This window comes from Sphaeramia orbicularis, chromosome 8 (genome assembly GCF_902148855.1).
Source record: "Sphaeramia orbicularis chromosome 8, fSphaOr1.1, whole genome shotgun sequence".
NCBI lineage: Eukaryota > Metazoa > Chordata > Actinopteri > Kurtiformes > Apogonidae > Sphaeramia > Sphaeramia orbicularis.
Genome location: NC_043964.1, coordinates 26,053,281 through 26,074,389, shown reverse-complemented (window position 1 = coordinate 26,074,389; position 21,109 = coordinate 26,053,281). Strand labels below are relative to the sequence as shown.

Genomic DNA, 21,109 nt, shown 5'->3' with positions numbered 1-21,109 from the left:
ATTTTATTGTGATTATTATTTGGTAATTGGCTATTTTTCATCATAGTGCCTGGTTTAGTCTAACATATTTGTACATTTATCAGTGTTTTATAACCACGTTGGATGATTTGTGCTTCAAACTCCAGTGAAGTGAATGTTTCGTCTTCTTCACGAGCTTAAAGTGTATAATTCACCAACAATTAGATTTATACGCCAGCAGTAGCAAATTCAAGGAACAACTTAGTGAAAAAGTCCTTTTGTGATTATAATGGCAAGCACTGCCATTTGACTCCTCATGCTTGGTTATTAATGGAAACAGAGATTAATCATTTAGAAATGTCAAATAAAACATCCTAACTAAACTTGCACAGGAAACACAAGTTTTCAGCAGTTAGATGATCCTAAATCCTAAATCTGGATTTTTAAGTTGCTGGCTGTTGCAGAAGCTGAGTTATTTGACTATTAATCATCCATGTCATGACGGTGTTCAGCACAACTGACAGTACCAACAATAACAGAAGAAACATAGAACATCAGACACCAAAAAAATGCAATTATGCTGAATGGATCTCAGCTACACTGTACAATATTGGCTGTTGACTCTAACCCGAACTGCACAATATTTGTCATACTCAGTGCAAAAAAGCAACATATAACAAAACTGGTAGACATTTTATCGCAGATTTTATTATGCACATTATATATATATATATATATATATATATATATATATATATATATAAATATATATATATATATATATATAAATATATATATACATATATATATACAAATGCAACATCATTTTGTTTTGCAGTGCAACCATGATGTAATGTTTAAATGACAATAAGGGAATCTGAGGACGTTTCTCAATATGCATTTGTATCTGTTCTTCTATTCTTGCAATCTCATGAAATGTCATCAGTCGAGGCCCAAGCGCTGTTCCATGTAAGAGTTCACACAAACCATGATCAGCTGGAATTCCTGAATGTTGTTCTTGTCTCCTAACTTAAACCAAAGACATACTGGTTGGTGACTCGTGTAGACTTGGCTGGCAAATATCTCAAGATGCATTTCGTACTACTGTCAATTTACTCTCGAAGGCAACTTATAATTGTACGTTTTTGTTTTACGAAAATACTTCTCGGTTATTATTGTCATGTTCTAGAAATCAGTATATATTTTGGAATAAATAAATGGTCATGAACAGGTGGTCTCCTCTAAAAACAAACTACTTTTTTTAACGTTAAAGTAAACCTTTCATAATTTTTGTAACAATAAAGCTAACCTCTGACAAACAACGTCAGGGAGCCAATGCAGCAGAGCCAGGGAGCCAATAACAGAGAGACTTGCGTTCTCAGGAAGTCCGAACTCGGCGAACTTCATATTGAAAAACAACATGAATCTGAATAAACCCTGGATCCAGTCTCTAATATCAGCTTTCAAGAAACCAACAGGGACGGTGGAGACTTTCTGTTGTGACCGTGCTACTCTGAGAAGCGCATTTCCATTCATACATTATCCAAACGCCTTGGGGAAACCCGCAGAGGCAGAAGGAGTGTTTCCAGACTCCACATGGGGACGGGGGGGGGGGGCACTGAGTCCTTCCTGAGGATTTGTTTCTGTCAAATGAAGAAAGGCACTGGCAACTTTTGACATTATGTTCTCAGAGGAGCATGGATGAGGTCAGAAGCAGTACATCCTCTTTTTTTCCACTTAAATGGTAAATCTTGGCTACAGAGTGCTTTGCCTTGTTACAGCAGGTCTTTCTCTTTTTTTTGTATTTTTTTATTCCTGTAATAAACCAATATGCTTTCAAATTGCCTGACCCGGGGACTGAGGCCTTCCTGAGCAAATTCAAAACACTTTGCGTTCGCTCTGTTCTTGACATTTAAAACCTTATGAAAATGAAAATGGATCCCAATTAGAGCCACACAAAACATAAGGCCCTCCTGGTTCTCTTAGTAACTAGCTGGTTTAAACATTTCCCCCCACGAAATGCCTTGAAAATTGACCTTCTCATTCCGCGAGCGCCGATAAAAGCAGCCTTGAGTGGCCTCAGATCAAGCTGTTTTGATAGTTGTCTGTGAGGAGGAAAATGTAAAAGTAAAAATAAGGCAAAGAAAGAAAAAAAAAGGGAACATAATCGCATGGAATACGGCTGCCTTGCACTTAAACGTTCCACGCACTCTCAGTAAAGAAACATGACATTAACCACTGGGTATTAAATGTAAATCACTGGGGTGAAAGACGTTAATAGGCAGTTTAGGACAGGTGATCATTATTGAAGCGATCGTCAGGGGATTGACACTGTGTGCCGCATAAATCTAAAAATATAAGAAATAATGTGAGTACATCCTACAGAGAGACTGACATAAACACACAGTAGTGCAGTAACAGGATAATGTGGAGAGAAGAAGGAGAAAACTAAGGCCAAAGTATGAGCAGAGGAACACTGACACAAACTTAAAGTCATTAAACAAGAACTCAACATCAAACTAAGAGTAAAAAACTTCAATACGAGGCCTGTTACATGCAATGTTTCCAACAATACCTTAGAAATAAGACATAATATCCTGCTCTTTAACCCTTAAAGAGCTATAATTATTTTTGTGGCAACTCACAAATGAACTATTCTCTACACTTAACCTTTCCGGAGTGATTTATTACCATTTATTATCCTTTGCATTTTTTGTGAAAATAAGGTATGTTCCTATATCTAATTCACTGATCATATCGATGTTCATTAAAGCTAAGAGTAAATTCAAAGGCTATTATATCAGAAACAGAAAAACTGAAGAAAAAGTGACTTTATCAGCAAATACATCAATAACTGAACATAAACCAAGTGTGTCCATCCACTGCCCATTATCTAACTCCATGGGCCTTACTGGTGTTTTACAGTGTTTCCACGTTCACTAGGGAGCCTCTGAACATCCAAATATGTCATATCTGATGACCATGAAAAGATGGCAAACTGCAATTTACACCAATTATTTACATGTATTGATAGAATTAATGGATCAACAGGTATTAAACATTTCAGATCACAAAATGCTTTTGGTCGCCAATGGCCATTTAGGTCTTTGCGGGTCAAGCTAATGTTAGGGTATTAGAATAAATCTCTATGAATTGTACACGACACTAAATTATAAGTAACAAAAATTATAAATATAGCACAGGGGTGACAGAATTAGAAAACACCATCCTAAAATGGCATCACGCTGTCAAAAAATAACTAAAAAAATCACCAAAAACAAAAGTCAGATTCATGCTACATTCAGTTATTAAGATAACTTTCACATTATTTGTGGCTAATTTTACACTAAAACATGATTTAAAACAGGATTCATGCAGCCTTGAAGCTAAGTTCAAGTAAAATTTCCCAGATTCACCGGTTGCAGGTGGTTTGTCTTCTTCAGCAAATGTGATTTTGAAGCTTTTTGGATGTTTATTATGTGTTAATATATCAAGCTTTTCCAAAATTAAGTACGTAGTACTGGTACTAGTAATGCAGACATTGGTGAAAAAGTCATATTGCTATTATTGAAGGCAATTAATGTTTGGTTACACTTTTTTCCGACTAAAAGCAACAAACTTAAAAAAAAAAAAAAAAAAAAATTCTCTTTGCTCAGTCTCACCACACAACACCTAGTGTATTTATCTTTCAATAAATAGATATTCTGACACTGTGCAAAGTATGATGACGTTCTGTTTGGTTCTTCCCAGCACAAAATTAACTAAAACAAACTGAACCAGAAAAAAACAAAAAAACAAAAACAGACTGAGCCACAGGTCATTTAACCACCAGACACCATGAAACACATTAGTTCACAACATCTGTCAATGTTAGCAGCAGCCTTCAAGTGCAACATGAAAATGCAGAAGATGATGAATAGAATAGAATAGAATAGAATAGAATAGAATAGAATAGAATAGAATAGAATAGAATACAATAGAATACAATAGAATAGAATAGGCTTCACTGTCATTTCAAAATACTACTGCACAGTGAAACAGAAGTTCTGAAAAAGTGCTCATAATACACATATCAATTATAAAAACAGTCATTATAATAACTTATACCCAACATGATAAAAAATTCAATATGCTTATGTGTGAGGGCCTCCAAACGCAGAGAAACCACTGTAAGAATCTAAAATTAAGTAAGAATAATAAATCCCAGGACACCCCCAGCGCACCCAAACTCCCATAAACCTATAGGGAAAACCCTGTTATTGAGGTGATTGTCATGGGATTGACATTGTGTGCTGCATAAATCTAATAATTCCAGTACAACCTACAGAGTGGCTGACATAAACATAGAGCAGTGCTGTAACACACTAATATGAAGAGGAGGAGGAGCAGGAGGGAAGAAAAAAAAAAAAAAAGAAAAGTATGCTATATTTAAACTTGAGGGTGCCGAGGCAGGGATGTCGGTCGGATCACCTGTTGAAGAGCATTCATTTCAACAGGGGAACAAAGGTCAGCATCCTTGCTGGAGCTTTGATTGGCAGGCGGGGGAGTTTGATGCCCACAGCAGCGGCCCAGCGGAGCAGCCAACGGTGGCGGGTGGCTTGGCTGGGCCACATTTCTGACTCAATGCTGACTAACTGAGTGTGTCTGCTGACAGTGTGTCTGACTGATAGGATCACCCCAGGAGGCTCTTCCAGGGCCTTTACAAAGTGTCTCTGATAGGCCAGGCCCGTAGCACTGCCGCGAGGGCCCACCGACAAATTAAATTTAAGCCCTGCTAATGCATAGTGTAATCATAGAGTGAGGTGGTGATAAATTTTTCAGCGGGGTTACCATGGGCGCAGCAGAGGAAGAGCTTGGTGCAGAATCCGAGATGGCAACCAGAGGAGAGAGGGAAAAATAGACAAGTGTAACCTCAACGCTGAGCTGAAAAATCCAGCGCTCAGAAGCCAAGGACTCGTATGAAAGGACAACAATAACACGCCATTATGAGATGTAACATTTCGCGACGACCTGCGTTTCCAGGGGGAAATTTGAAAGAAAAGCAATTTCACATTAAACTATCTGACACAATGCAGGTCTGTGGAGTTGAAGGGAGGTGGGGGAATGGGGGGGGGCAGGGAGATAGCCGGCGAGGAGTGTGTGTGTGTGTATGAATGGTTGGAGGGGTGGTGGTGGTGAGAAGGGGGGGAGTGGGGGTTGCTCGGGAGCTTCCTAACAGCCATTGGCCAACTGGAGCGAGACACACATATCCCCTCCGCTGAGTTAAAAGGGATGGAGTGGATGAAATTTCAAAGCCTCCCCTGCAGACACACACTCCGCTTTGCACACATCAGCACTGAGATGTTCAAATATTCCACTCCGCCGTTCCAGCCTGGTTTCCTCCGCTGTTTGCCGGTATCAGACATGGTTCTGCTGTGATTAATGAGAAAACCAAACCCAACGACAAATGGCGCTCCTGCACCGGTCTGTGTGCATTAGAATAGTCCACGGTAATACTAGTTATTAAGGCACTAAATACGGAACAACAGGGTTTTTAACATTATTGTTACTAAGAAATATATGTGTCATATACTAGAGTTTGAGTATAATAAAGACAAAACAAAAACAGATATCATCACTGTCAGAATTGAACTCTACACGACACGATATTCAAATAGTTAAATATCTAAACAAAAATAAATCTGAATGTAAATAAACCCTGACCTGACCCAAAGCCAGTCCTAATGTAAGTTCTACCCTATTTATGATGAAAATAATAAAATCTGCATAAATCAGTCATAAACATGATTATTATCATTATATTTTAAGACGCTAGATCCAGCAGCTGCAGCTAAAAAGTAAACTGTGTATTAATGTTTATGAAGTATCAAGAAGTTTATCTGTATTTGTAAAAAATGTTTAACAATAGGTGTCTGGTACTATCAATCTGTACATCAAGTAAGTTCTAATGGTTTGGTAAAGGTGAATACATGCAACAGAATCAAGTGTAGCGAAAAATTATCTGTACCATTTGTATTTCACATGTCAACCTGCAACAATCATCACCATATATGAAGCGCTGCAGGACAAATATTGGACGAAGGCCTCAATAAAAACCTTGCACTCTGAAGCGTCGCTATGCAATCCGGACCAAAGGTTCAGTGTAGTTGTTGACAGAATACCTCTGGCATTTTATCAGCTCCTCAACCCATGGCTCAGGTCATGTGTTACTGGTGAAATACTCCTACTGACCGACTGCTCCAAACCATAACTATGAAGCAGATTTAAATATTCACATAGCAGTGGCAGTTGAAAATGTGCATAAATTGGTGTTTTCTGGCTGATTTTCTGAAAATTCGGTCAAAATGTGTGATAGAACTGGATGGAAACCAACTAATGACATATAAGATGAGTTACTTAGACTAAAGAAAATATCTTATTAACTTTCCTCAGCTGTCTATAAGCTGTTAGATTCCACTTAATAAGCATCTACTTCAGTTTTACCTGTAATTCATTGTTATCTATGTAATTGTTGTACCATGTCTCATCTTGACCTCTGTCTGTGAAGCTCTAAAGCTGCTCTATAAACACATAAAAGTTGAAGTTATTACCTATTAACTAACACTTACTATAAGCACCTTAATGAAAAGTGTTACCAAGTCAATTTCCACCATCCTGAATGTCACTCTTTTCCCCCCATAATGCTAACAACTGTCAGTATTAAAACGCTGTCTCCTAGTCGTATAGTTCCCATGATTGCTTGCTGCGGGCGGTACAAGAAAGTGAAAGTCACAGTGAGATAAGGAGAGAAGTGGCGGACATTCACCCATTAAGCCTCATTCACTTATTATGACCAACAATGCCGTTCTGATTAACTGGCGCATTGACATCGTTAGAAGACACATTCGGAAAGCAGAACACAAAGAGTAACTCTGCTGCCCTTGTACAGACAATACAAAGCCCTCGGAGCTGCAGCTCTCCCTCCTCCGCTTTTATTTCCCTGACTTGACAGCCTTGATTTGACCAGTCGTCTCCTTTTCTTTACGATCTCTCACACCCAACATCTGCACCGCCGACATCACAGCAGCCTGCGCTATAAAACAAGAGTGGCATAAATGTACTCTAACACACTAAATCAAGGGATAATTCCAAAAGATCTCCATTTTTTGTTGTTGTTTTTCTTTGTTTTTTATGTTGGCAACATCTTTGTTGCTAAGCAGTCGTTGCTGTGGTGATTTTGCACCGCACTTCCCAGAGATCACAAGTCAGTCAAAGAGTGTGGCCAGTGCTGTGACGTCTTCCTGTGTGAATTTGATGAAAGGGAACTTTGACTTCTCCCTTTATGTAATGCTTCACAGCCAGTTATTTTTCAATTTATTCTGCAGGCTCTGGAGGCATGAAACGCATCACTTTATGTTCATCAAAGAACTCGACGGCATTTGTAAAAGCTGTGTCGTTTTATTTTTTTATTTTTATTTTTTTTAAATTTATCAACAGGGAAAATTGAGCCAAAAAACACCTCGGATTAAGACTTTTTCATGGCTGTGTACCAAACATCACAGCTCGGGAGGAGACCGTTTGACTTGCTGACACAACTGGCAGGGTTTTCTTTTTTTTTTTTTCTTATTCCTTCCTGTCCGGAGATCAGGTTCATCACTTGACTGGTCCACCATCACCCACCCCCTCGAGCTGCCCCCCAGTCTTCTACCGGTGTATATATACTCGGACCAGAATCACTGTCACCGTCGTTGAGTAATTACAGCGATTAATGCACGGACAGAGCTCGCCTCTGGCTCTGGACACTCTATCAAGACATGTGCGATAATGGATGAAAGTACTTTCTTAATAGAGAATCTATAGTGTTTAAAGCTAGGACCCAAAAAAAAAAACAACATATACCTCTTTGATCAACACTGCCTTTACCCACAATCCTCTTGGGGGAGATCGTTTACGAGGCTAGAAACAAGAGAGAAAGCGGTCAGGTTCTTTTGCCCTTGTCGTTGCGCTCACGCTGACCTCTAAAAATGGACAACAAAGATCATATCACGAAACCAATACTAGCGCCAACGGCCTTTGCACAAATTGATTTAGCCACCCAGAACTCACTCCCATCTCAATGAGGTGGCAGGATGCTCACAGCATATATCACTGTCACACAAGCACCCTCTAGTGAAATGTGATTTTTATCTTTATGAGCTTTTTTCCCCCCTTTTCGGTCCGGCATGTAACGGGTTGTGATAAGTGATGAGAAATAAAAGGCTGGCATATTACGCTAATACAGGTGCTCGGTGCGCATATGGGTGCTATCACACAGGGAGAATGACATTGTTGTGGTCCTGTGCGTCTGAAAGCGGCTGGCGAGGCAGCAGGGGGCCTGTGGTATATGGCTCATAGATCACTAATGTGTGGGTGAGAGTTGTCACCAGCCAGCGCCTGGCTGCGAAGCACAACATAGTTTATGGCACACAACCGCTAGACGTAAGCATGAATCGTGGCCCAGGCAACAATGAGGAAAAGCGCACTAAAAATAGATGATAAGCTTTTTTGCGCTCGCCCCAGAAACAATGGCTCCTTTTGATTTTTCATGTGTTGAAACTAAGGAAGCGCTGGATACTGTCGGACCGGGCCTGTAGTAAACGATCAGGATAAACACAATGGAGAGGCCCATGCTAACCTGAAATGCACTCTGGGTAAAAGGCTGGAAAGCCACGATAAATGTTGCACTTTCAAGTGTGTTAAATGCACAAAGATAGTCTGGGCTTTCTCCCTTTCCAACTGACAACCTCTGTTACACAGTTAATTACAGCCAAGTGCAACACAGCGCTGTGTCAATTATCATGTGCTTTAGCTCTCTCCCAATGGATATTTTTACAGCCTGGGTTTCACTGCTAAAGTTTCTACCTTCTTTTATTGCTATTCTGCCCAGGTCTTGCGGCTGAATTACATTCGGCAGACAGAGCTGTAAAAACAGAAGGGATTTAAGGATTCAGATTGGTGGAGGGTAACCTAATCTTCCGTAATTGGGGGAACGGTTCTCATTTATATCACCCTACTTTAGAAAGCAAGCTCATCGGCAGGCTGCTATCATCCCAGGCGTTTTACTCTGACGATTCGTTTTCATAACGGCCGAGGAGAGGGAGGGGAGGTCGGCCGCCACGGCTACCAACACACATATTAAACCTAATCATCATTAATCAAACCAGCACTACTCTTACTTAGCAGGTTGCGAGAAATCAACACACAACATAAAATAAACGCTGCACAAAGATCCCTCATGTGCTGGTTTTGCCTGTGCCGCCGTGCTGCTGGAGTGCTGTGAAATAACACATTCTGGGCTCTATCGTCTCAAAATGGAACTAAAATGGTAATCCTCTGCCAGGCGAAAGCGCTCTCGCCTCGCCAGATGCTTAGTTCTGAAATTTGCCTAATTGCCACGCTCAGATCAATCCCTTTAACTCTGCCAAATGAATCTGCCAAAGTGTGTTGCGAACGTTTTGTTGGCCCAATATGCTTTTTCTCTTGCAGAGACTTGGGGGTTTTCGTGAGTCCCAGTGAAGGCCTCTGTAAGGTTTGGGTCTCGGTGACATCTCAGCACAGCCGGATGCATGTCCACTCACACTGACCTGCATGCCCATTAGCCATGGTGTTGCAGTTGAGGACACAGAGCCTATGCACACACACACACAGAGTACACCCACTCTTCATATGGTTCAGACACATGTCGTGGGCGGATTAAATGTGGCCCTTTGATCACAGGGCAGCATGTGGGACTGGACTTGCTGACCTCTGCGCGCGTGCGCACACACACACATCTATCTATAGACATATTCATACAGTGTGCTCTCATTATTGTAAATCTAAGACAACTGGGATCAGTGGTTACATATTTCCTGCAGGCAAACCACAGTGAAAAAAAAAAAAAGTAGTTTTTCACAATTATTGACACACACACACACACACACACACACACACATGCACATATGTGGGTGCAAATGTTGAATGCAAAACCTCATTTGTACAGCTGCTCCTGTAGTCATTAAAACTAAGTGCATATTATGAATGGCACACACATATGCTCATCACATCTTGGCATACGTACGCACCAAGACAAACATCTACCCTCCATCTGCACAGACACCCACATGAAGAAACTCATCACTTCTGCAAAATCGGAGAGGTATTATTAAAACAAGGGAGGAGACAGAGGGAAGGAAGGTGTCATCCCACGGAAAGTGACGGCTGAATCAGAAGTTTAGTCCTCGGTTCGAGCTGCCCCGCTGTCTGATGAGCCACTTTCTGCTTGTCAACAACATCCCCTATCATTCTCACACAACTATCTACTCACAAAACCAAGACCCGCCCCCTTCACTTCATCCCTTCGGCAATTCCACCATTCTCCCAGAGAAACACCTCCGAAAGCAGAACGGGTTGCAGCGGCGGTAGCATCAGTGGCAGCAGTGGCGGCGGCAGCGATCTCTTTCCCCCCTTATCTCCTCTTCCCCTCCCCTCTCCTCTCCCCTCTCTCTATTTCTGTGCATCCTCTCTCATTGCTTTTTGTCTCCACTTCTTTTCTGCCTTTCCCGCGCTGCCGCCACTGCATTTGGAGCCACGAATGAAAACATAAAAGAGGCAAACACTAAAAATATATAAATATATATATAAAAAAAGAAACAGAGGAAAAAGAGAGAGAGAGAAACAGAGAGACAACCGACATGACGCTGGCTGGAGAAGCCAAATTAGCATGAGAATACTCACAGTGTTGTTGTTGAAGGAGCGCGGCGGGGATGGGAGCGCGGCACCGGTCGGTCCCTCCGTCAGATACAACCTGCACACACAAGATTGAAGAGGAAAAAAAAAGAAAACTAGGCTGTGAGAGCGGCAAAAGAGAGAGGAGGAGGAGGAGGAGGAGGAGAGAAGAGCAGGACAAGTAGGAGGAGGAGAAGAAGAAGAGGAGGGAGGAGGGAGCAGAGCATCCAATGCACGCACCAACAGGAGCCCAAATAAAGAAATAAAGGATTCCTCGAGGAATGTGAGTGTGCGTTCGGCCAGTAATGGGGTATTTCTGTGTGTCTGTTGTTATGGAGGAGGGGGGGCGGGGGGTTGACGAGGTAGGTTGTCTTTGGGAAATATGACACACACTCACACACTCACATGCGGGGTTGCTCTTGGATGCGCAATCACATCTGACAGGTCTGATCTGCGGTCCACCTACCTCCTTATCGCTACCTCACTCTTCCACAACACTGTGCTCGCTCGCCCTCTCTCACTCTATATCCAACTTAGTCTCTTGCTCGCTCGTTCTCTCTCTCTCTCTCTCTCTCTCTCTGTTGCTCACACTGATGCCAGAGATTCAGCCGCTACAGGGGAGCTATCGCCCTCATCGCTGTATGTTACCGAAACACGGAGGGCACCATCACCATCGGATCTCCCGCCTGCCCACGCCACTACACCCCCCCGCAACTCGCTCCACTCCCTCCCCTCCCTTCCTCCCCCCTCCATCACAGAACTCTCCACCCTCCTCCTTCACCTCCAACTCCAATGTGGAGAGAAAGAGAATGCTTCAATTGAATGAAAGCAATCCCAGTGGCATTGAGGCAATTATGGAAGCTGCTGGCACTGTTTTCTGCTTTTTCTCGTCCTTTTCCTCTTCTTTCTCGTCCTCTCTCGCGCCGGTGGAGGATCTGTTTTCTCCCCTTTTTTTCAATCTCTCTGTGCTCCAGACATATGCCACTATTAATGTAGCTTCTGTCACTTCAGCTGTTTTTCGGTGCGACCACTTCAGCCTCTGTACAGTTGTACCTGCCTGAGAGCCTTGTGTTCTTTTTCCCGGGCCCAAAAACTCCACCCTGCAAAGCTGACAGCACCATTCACTTCCTGCAGCTACCAAAGCATTAATCCTTCTGGCCTTATCAGGTCGTGTAAGGCTAGGACGCCATGGCACGGCGCAGAGCCTGACAACACAAATGATCCAGGAAAAACTTTAATAACTACCTTTTACATCTGTAGTTTTGATGCATGCTGCTCTGGTATTTTCTTGCTCCTTTTTGAAAATCACCCAGTACATATATCACCAAAAAATGAGCTGTAAGTCAAACACCTCAGCCTCTAATCAGGTAGCCCCCCTGCTTCTCCTCCACCCCCGCACATCGCATCCCTCCAGCCACTACTGCACTTTATCTCCCCTCAATTAACATCTTCTGAGCGAGCCTCTATTATCTTAACCACACAGAGCAGAGAGGTCCTCCGAGGAGACGCCGTGGAGGACGGCTGAGCTGTGGACAGAGGGCTCCCAGCCCTGCTGCCGCCCGCCGCTTCAATTCACAGGCCTAATTAAAGCCCGAGTCAGACATGACAAACTGCGAGCGGAGGTGCTGGAGAAACAAACACTGACAGAAGCGTTGCCTGTGCAGGAGCGTGTAGCCCGGAGGATTCTCTTTGTGAGGATTATCTGCCAGAAAACAGGCACGTTCACGTCAACGTCATGACAACATCATCTAAATCTCTTTTGACTGTTTGCTCGGTTTGATCGTGTTTATCTTCTATGTTGTATATAGGCTTCACCACGTGTCACTGCATCGCCATATATCCCACAAACAGAAAGAGAGAGAGGGATGCACACACAGCCTCACTGAAGCTCAAGGATTCCTATAAAACAAATACATTTGGTTGATGTCATGCTTATATATGGCTAATTTCCCTTTTGTATCATGCCCCCTGTGCCCTGTTTCATCTGTTTGGTTGCCCTCACCAACTTCAATTTCACCCTATGAAGCCATCAAACCACCCATTAAGCCATCACGCTGCCCTCTTTGTCCTTGCTTCCCTGTCTGACAACAACAGTGAGAGCCTGTATTGCGCTCTCGCCACCGAGAGGTAGCATGGCGATTTGGCCTGGCCTCCGCTACCGACTTTGGCTCAAGCCAGACTATTAAGAGTATTCTATTACTGTTGGGTTAACCTGTCACGCTTGGCTGTGGCTCTCTTTATTGTCTGGCCGCTCTGAAAGGGCAGGGGATAAAACTCCATCAGTGGGACAAATGACCACACATGCCACCATTCATCAAACGCCCGGGGTCCCCTCAATCCCACCCCCAACCCTCCCTTCGGACCATGAATACCTCCATAGCACTGCCTCAAAACAGCAGCTCCCAGGGGCCAATCAACCCTGCTGAGGATGGACAGAATGGCGTCTTTGGTGACATACGGTTTCACTCCCTAATCATGACTCTGGGAATAGCAGGTTTTTTTCCCAGCACCGAAAGAGCTAATGTATTGACTAAGATCAGGTAGTGCAGCAGGCAGTGTGGGGAAGTGATTAAGAAAGCAGACCAGTGATCAGCGGATGACAGGGGTCAATCCCCTATTGGGCAATTGGGTAGTGGCCTTGGGCTAGGTACTTAGCCTCAACACACCAGCAAGACACTCAACTGTGCGAGTGGATAAAATGTCAAATTCAACTTCACCCTTCGCAAAGGTTCAAAGCAGTGAGATGACAGCGAACGCTTTGGTTATTAAAAAATTCATATCGTAATGAAACAGCCGTGTTCCATCTTCACACATCCCCCTCCAGCAAACATGGCGCTCCTTTTTTCATGGGATCCATCAAGGGAGGGCCACAATTAAGTGACTAATTTGATTAGGAGATAATGTGAGTCCCACTTAATGGAAAGGACAGACTTCACAACACAGGCAGATTAGTTTGGTGGATGCCTGCTTATTAATTAAGACAGCCCTCCGTGCCCAAATTAAGTCAAATGCACAGATGCAGTTTTAATGGGTCAGGGTATGCACAAGTAAGACAAATGGAAATCTGGTATGTGTACACAAAAAAAAGCACGGACAATGACCATTAAATGTTTTAATTAATGTAACCCTGACTTGAAAGGGAAAAAATGTGGGTATGCACTTATATTATTTACTCATTCATTGTGTAAAATAGAGCTGGGTTTGTTGTTAAAACATGCCAAAGCACTTCTCATCTAGAATTTCACTGTGCTGCGTCTGTGTTTCCACTGTGTGTCATTGCACACCATAGCAACAGCAAGTCATTATACTCGCTCAAACTACCTCTGCTACTGTCATTCAGCTCTCAGGTCTGTGATACTACGTACAGTACTACAAACGACTGCTTCTTGTGCATGAAGTGAAACACTGCAACCCTTTAGAAACAACACATACAAAGACAGTCAAGTATAATCAGTAGTGGGAGACATACCTGGATCGTTTAGCCAAATAATACAACCAATATAGGAATGTAAAAATACTCCATTACAAGTAAAAGCACTGTATGAAAAATCCAAGAGAAGCACTCTTGAATACATTACAATATCTGACACTGTTACATTATCACTAATGTCAATGATACCGTTGTTTCTGCTGAAGGTGGACGATGAAAACACTCAATTGGTTTTATCGAGTCTTTAATTTTGGCAACACATTAGCTAAAACAAGTTTTTAAAACAAATATTTAGCGGTGCTGTTCCCAACCCAGACATGTGAAATGTGAGCAACTACACATTGCTTTTGGAAAGATGTTAGTGCAAAAAAGGTTGGAAACTACTCATTTTATCTTTGACAATGATGTGGATGGTAAAAGGTTGTTGTGTTACCCATTGTATTAAATATTCAAGTGAAAAGTAACTAAAGCTGTAAAAAAAAAAAACAAAAAAAAAAAAACAAAGATAATTGCCTCTGAGATGTAGTGGAACAGTCGGATAAAGTAGCACAAAATGGAAAGTCCAAGTATGATAAATCTGTACTCAGTGTACGTTCAAGTGCTGCTTTTAACCGACTTAATCAACAGTATTAAGTTTGAATTCCTGCCTCAACATCTGATGATACTTAAGACTTCCTGAGCAACTTCCTCATGAGATATTTCTTTTGTGAAGTCCAACAGATTTTGTTTGTAGCTTATGTACTGCACACCCCGATGGCTGCCCACGGCACACTGACAATCAGCCAGACGGATCTTCAGTTGGACAATCTCTGAGTCCCCACAGGAGAAAGTAAAAACCACAACCAAAAGCATGAGAGATTACTGTATTTGTGGCAGTCCTTGAGCTTGTGCTTGCCGTCTGCAGCCGCCGCGGTGCTCTGTCATTCCGGGCACAACGCACACTCCCAAGCGCTCTATTTACGGTGGCCGAATCCCTGCAGCGTGGAGCGGGAAGGGTATAATCTCCCAGCGGTATTCTGGGTGGTGAATCTGCCGGTGTTGTCTGTGCATACCAATGGCAACCTCACCTCTGTCTGAGGAGTTATGATGTATAAAGAGAGGGGAAGAAAAAAAAAAAAAAAAGCTGATCCACGATGCGTCAAGATCTAGAGGGGAAACGGGGGTGTTTGGGAACCCCCAGTGGAGAAATACATTCACAGCATTCTCATCAACACTGTTACCACTTTGGCTGCTGCTACTCCTACCACCTGCCTCTGTGCAGTCACACTGTGCAGGATTTAATCAAGCAGCCATGTAAAACAGACATCTCTACATAGTGTTTATGCCGCCGCCACCTGCAGACCTGTGGCTCATCCGGAGAGCGACGATCATCTCAGTACAAACAATGTGATCAAATTTCATCTGACAAGTGGCAGGTTTCTGCAAAGTGCGAGGTTAAAGGGTTAGTTTGGACTTTCTAAAGTGATGCTGCGTGATGTACTTGATGTGTTGGATGATGGAGAAACAGATGGAAAAACTGAAACAGAAGCACAGCAACGTGCTGCTGTGAACAACAGCAAAATGGATTTTAACCACCTTAAAAATCTGCACCAGTTTGACACTATATTTAGCATGTTTTCACTGTTTTAGCCTGCAGTCAGACAGTGAATTGAGGCCGCTACATCGCTCACTTCAAAGCCACCAAACTCCTCTGACAAAAACCCTTAATTAATTTTACCTGCAGAACATGAACATGGCTGGTCCAACACTGCCTGAGTGGTTCATTTGTGCTATTGTGAAACTTTGGTGTTTTTTGAGCTGGTTTATACTTCTGTATGATCATGATCTATGGTGGCTTAAGTCTGTAGACTTTATAGTTACAGTAGATACGATGTGCATCTTCTCTGATATGTAACCACACATCAGTACACATGCGGTGAACAAGATATCACATATATTTTCTAGGATCTGCTTTCATGAGCAAGGTGCACGATGTGAGAACATGGAGGATGCTTCTTTCACAAGTCATATGTAAAAACAAACAGCACAGTGCAGATATACTCTTTACTATGACTGACACTTTATAAATGAAGGAACGTAAACACAGTGACTGTAGAGTTTATCTTAAGATGGAGAAATGTTATCAGTTTTAACCATTTTTCTATGAGTAGGTGTGTAGCCAGTCCTCTTATTTATAAATCACCTGCAAACAAATTAACCAGAGTCTGATGAGGTAAAAATGGAGTTGTAGAATGAGTTTGGTGGCTTTGAAGAGAGTGATTTCATGGGCAGTGACTGCAGAGAAAATATTCTAAACATAACGTCGATAAACAGATGCCGTTTTTTTGGTAGCAAACATATATTTGCTGCTGCTCCCATTTACAGCAGTGCATTATCTTGCATATCGGTATTCCTGTGTGCCTCACCAAACCTTCACCTACTGTAGGCAATGCGCCATGGGTAAGCACCTCATAGAATCTGACCGAACTAACACTATAAGAAAGATGGAGGTTAGAAGGCTGTGTCTTTGGATGATGGAATATACATAGCAGCAACAATCTGCTTAGAAAAACTTTAAGAGTACACGCCACATGAACACATATGGATGTCACATACAGTCGGCATCATATGATAAAGCCCCAGTGTGAAGTGGCTTAATGAAGCCACGCGAGGGGGTACTGTCGGTGGAGTGAGGTGTCAGGTGACTACCCTCCTGGCTATATGTGCGTCTCATTGGTATGTGTGGCGAGACGAGGCCTTGGCTCTCCTCTGATTATGATGTCTGCAGAGAGCCGGGCCAGCCCAGGGTGAGCGCCAAACCGACAAGGCTGAGATGGAGGGAAGATTCAGAGAGCCTCTGTTCTCTCACCGGGGGATCCCCCACATCATTTAGCGCCTCATGCAGATCGCTGCTAGTGGCAACACAGCCCTCTGGGCCCGAGGAATTAATGTACCAAGCAATGGCAGAAGTGATTTATTAAAATAACACACCCTGATGAGAGAGAAGAGCCAGGGCTGCTCTTTTTCAGCTCGTCCCCATATGCCGCCGAGGGAGGAAATGGAATCATATAGAATAGGTGCTACAGAGAAAGGCAAAAGAGCAGGCACTGAGAGAAAGTGGACAGCCACTGCACAAATTGTGCGACAGTCCTCGCTGTCATTGCTTATTTATTTACCCTCTCTCCATTTGAGTCAGGCCTTGTATTAAATTGATCCCTCCTGCCGCGTTTTGCCTTGTTGAACAAGCGCAAAGCCCCGTTAAGTGTCTGTGAAAGGCTGGTGATTGTGTTTGCGGCGCCCTGGGTGCGCCGCATCCGTCCGCTCCCCTCTATCTCCCCCGGACAGACGGGATTAGAAGCTGGGAGAGGGGCTGAATGACCCTCTGGGGGGGGACTAGAGACAGCCAGGCAGTGAGCAGCACCGTTCGAGGCTCACACAAATACACACCGAGAAATACAAGCCTATATGTATTCCTGCGCACACAGATGCCTGTTCTATCAGTCACACGCACGTTGAGCATTTAAGGTTGAGCTGAGCTTGCCCCCAGACTAATGCACGACCATCCAGAGGCTCAGCCACGTGCAGAGGTAGATGTGAATTAGCTGTCATGTTAGGTAAGCACAGAGCTAATGTATGTACCTCCTCACTGCTGCCAAATGCTAAACATCTGCTGCTGAAACACACAGAAGCACAGAGTGTTACAGCCAAAAAATAAATCTCAGTTTCTTTCAGTGTTATGGATGATTCACAGTGGTAATCGGGGTTTTTACTGTACACATCAACTCCAGACAAAGTTTTTGGCATCACTGAGCAAAAAGTTCATTTCAAGTGAACTGAGAAGAAACTAGACTTCTGCAGCTCCTCTTGGCTCTGTTTTCAGTTTTTAGAAAAGTGAACACCTGACAGATGATCGTGGTCCTAAAAACGGGTGATTGACAGCTGTAATGACCAATCTCTGTCAAGACTCTGTCAGACCCGTCTCTATGTGGAGACTCTGTGACTTGTCAGTGAAGCGATGTGACAGTTCCCATATCCATGAAATTTGGGCTTCACTTTTCCATAGTGGCATGAAACGCTGCTGTGCCATCCATCTTTATACTCAGTCTGTATTCAGGGCACAGAGGAACAGGGGAGTGTGTTTCTGGCATTTTCTTCCAGGTTTCTGCTCACTGCAGCTTTAAAATGATATACCATATATGTACGATGTCAACAAATAACAATAACTGTGTCACTGTGCATTAACACCAACACATCTGTAGCTTCCTTCCATCTGCACCCTGCCCTGACATTGCCTCCTTTCCTTACATACTTTTTTTGTTGGAGCAGGTTCATCCTGCAGCTGTTTTTAGTTCTGGGTAGCATCATCTTCCCTACCTTTCTTTGGTATTGTTGTGTTTTCTTCAGTGGCTGTGGCTGCTGTAAGCTTGTTGTTAACTGGTACAGCTCACATATGCAGGGGTTTGGCAGCTTATGTTCCTGACATGACCACAGAGAACACACATCCAACTTGTGATCTGAGTGATAACTATTTGGAATTTGTGATTTAAACACTATTTGATGACCAAACCTGAGTACACCTATCTATTGTTCAGCCTAAATAAACAGTACATAATTTCTGTTATTCTCACCAAACACTAACAAAAGATGCAGTTTTACAATCTTAAATAGAGCGGGGTCATGGGAGTTGTTTTTACCAACATCTGCTTGATGTGATTTTAAGTTTAGTAACAAATACTGAAATAATTTCAACTAATTCTAATGACTAGTGACATCTGTTATCTTACGTAACAGCAATTTAAGATTACATTACTGCACACATTAGCTTGTCTGCTAGCATGAAAATTCTGAAGTTTGGCTGAAAAAAAAACAAAAAAAAAAACTAGGCACTGAAATATATCTGCTCTTTACTGAATTCATGTGTTGCAAAATAATCATGTAATGGCTAATGAGTAAATATTATCAGATGTTTATTAATATTGATTTTCTAATCTTACACATGCCAAGATTCACAGTCTGCAGTTAGCTTTGTTTGACCAGATGGCAATATTTGTGAAGTATATTCAGATCCAACTAGAGCCACACCCTTCATCACACACTACTTCCTGTGTGAGTCCATATTCCTACATTAGAGCTGTCGACCTCTTGAAAAACATCTCAGCTTCCAATCAAACTAGAGGGAAACAACAAGGCTACAAGAAAACATGATACAATTTCTGTACATAATTATCCAAGTCCTGTACTTCAACATGACTGTCATTATCTTTCATTTGCAGTAATAAGCATTTTTTAAGCGTATAACCTCTAATGTGACTGATAAAAACAGATGCCTTCCTTTATTGATTTCTTTACTTACATTTAGAGCTTCTGCTATTTGTTGTAGAGTGTTAAATTAATCTATTATTTTGATGATCACAATTGATTTGAGTAACTTTATAAGAAAAAGTCATTTTGAACCGATTCCAGCTTTTTGCATGTGAATATTTCCTGGTTTCTCTGCTGTTCTTTGATGGTTAACTGAATATATTTGGAATGGAACCTAACATTTGCCAGTTTAAAGACCGAACAATCAATTGATTAATTAATTAATTAATTAATTAAGAAAATAATGCTAATTCATTGGTAAAAAAGTGATCAGTTGCAGTCGTACCTCTATTCTGCTTTACAACAGACTCCATCATATCACCAGACTCGAAGTAAAACAGGCAGCTCCACCAAATAACTTGAACAGTGTTGGAAATATCTGATGGAGTTATTTTTCTATATTTTAATGTGTGAGTGTTACATATTGTATCCCACCTTTAACTGCTCAAATCTAAGCTGTGGGCATTTTATTATGTATTTTATTTTTCATATTCATGAGTGTAAATTCAGGCTGACCCGGTACAGAGACAATATAAACTGTGGGCTACTTTGTGGACTAAATGAAAGGAGTCGATGTGAATCCCTGCTCGAGCTGCTGACGCTGATGCACAGCCAGACATGGAGCTATACACAGGAGGTCTCACATTTACATACATTTACATCTTAGACATTTAGCTGACACTCTTATCCAGAGTGGCTTAGTATACGTACGAGAGTGGAGTAATTTCAAATTACTGAATTGCAAACACTTCAGGCTGGCTGACAATACGGAGTGCAGAGGTTAGAGTAAAAGTGGCTGGCTGACAGAAGTAAGAAAATGCTGCAGCATGACTGAAACAGTGTGTAGAGAGCGAATACAAGCATAGTCGAGTTGGTAAAATCAGGAATAAATGTAGCATGAATGCAGCAGAGTCTGAGATGTGAAGTGTTCTTACTTGAGGAAAAATGGACACTACTGAACAAGCTGCAGAACACTTCTCGCAGGATGCTCAGTGCGATCCGAGCAGAGTCGAGCCCCAGGGGGGAACGCCACTGTATGGCCCCGCCCCGTCAACGCTCCCTCGTTCATGCCGAAGAGCGCACTTTGAATCCATTCAGATGGCGTGATTACAATGCCGGGCACCTTCCACGGCGGGGGCAGATAAGTGGAGACGCTCCGTTCGACATTTACATCTCATACACCTCATCAAACACCGGGTCTTTGTAGTCATGCGTTACATTTGAATAAAGCAAAGTTTGAATTTTTAAGCAGCGTGAAAATTCATCAAACCTCCCCGTCCAGCGAGGCCCTTGTCTCTCCTAGCAAATAACTCCTGGTTACCTTATTCAAACTGAAAGTGGCAGGGCTCAAATCAAATCAAGTCAAATCAAATTGTGCATGGATGAAAAAGTGAGGAGAGAGGGAAGAGGAGGGAAAGGGCTTGAAAACAGTCCCTTTTCGTTCTACCCTTTAATAGCTCAGAACGGCAATTTACTAAATAATTCAGGTGAATTTGCACAAAGCCAGCTTTAAAGCAGCAATGCTTTTTTTTAAAGGACAAAGTCAAGTGGAGAGGAAGGTAACAAAGTCAGTGCACAGAATCCAAAGATCAGTGAGAGCTTTGCAGAGTTTTATACATGTCGCGTTCAATACTCTGACCTTCCATTGTATATCTG

The 21,109-nt window shown here is 42.4% G+C and overlaps 1 protein-coding gene across 1 annotated transcript in view; it reads right to left on the bottom strand.

Annotated features, from left to right (window-relative positions):
* The window catches only part of LOC115423903 (RNA binding protein fox-1 homolog 3-like), a 716,495-nt gene that overhangs the window by 418,139 nt on the left and 277,247 nt on the right, over positions 1 to 21,109 (bottom strand). Inside the window, exon 4 of the mRNA XM_030140918.1 lies at positions 10,693 to 10,762. The gene's annotated coding sequence lies outside the window, so the exon portion shown is untranslated. The remainder of the gene's footprint in view (positions 1 to 10,692; positions 10,763 to 21,109) is intronic.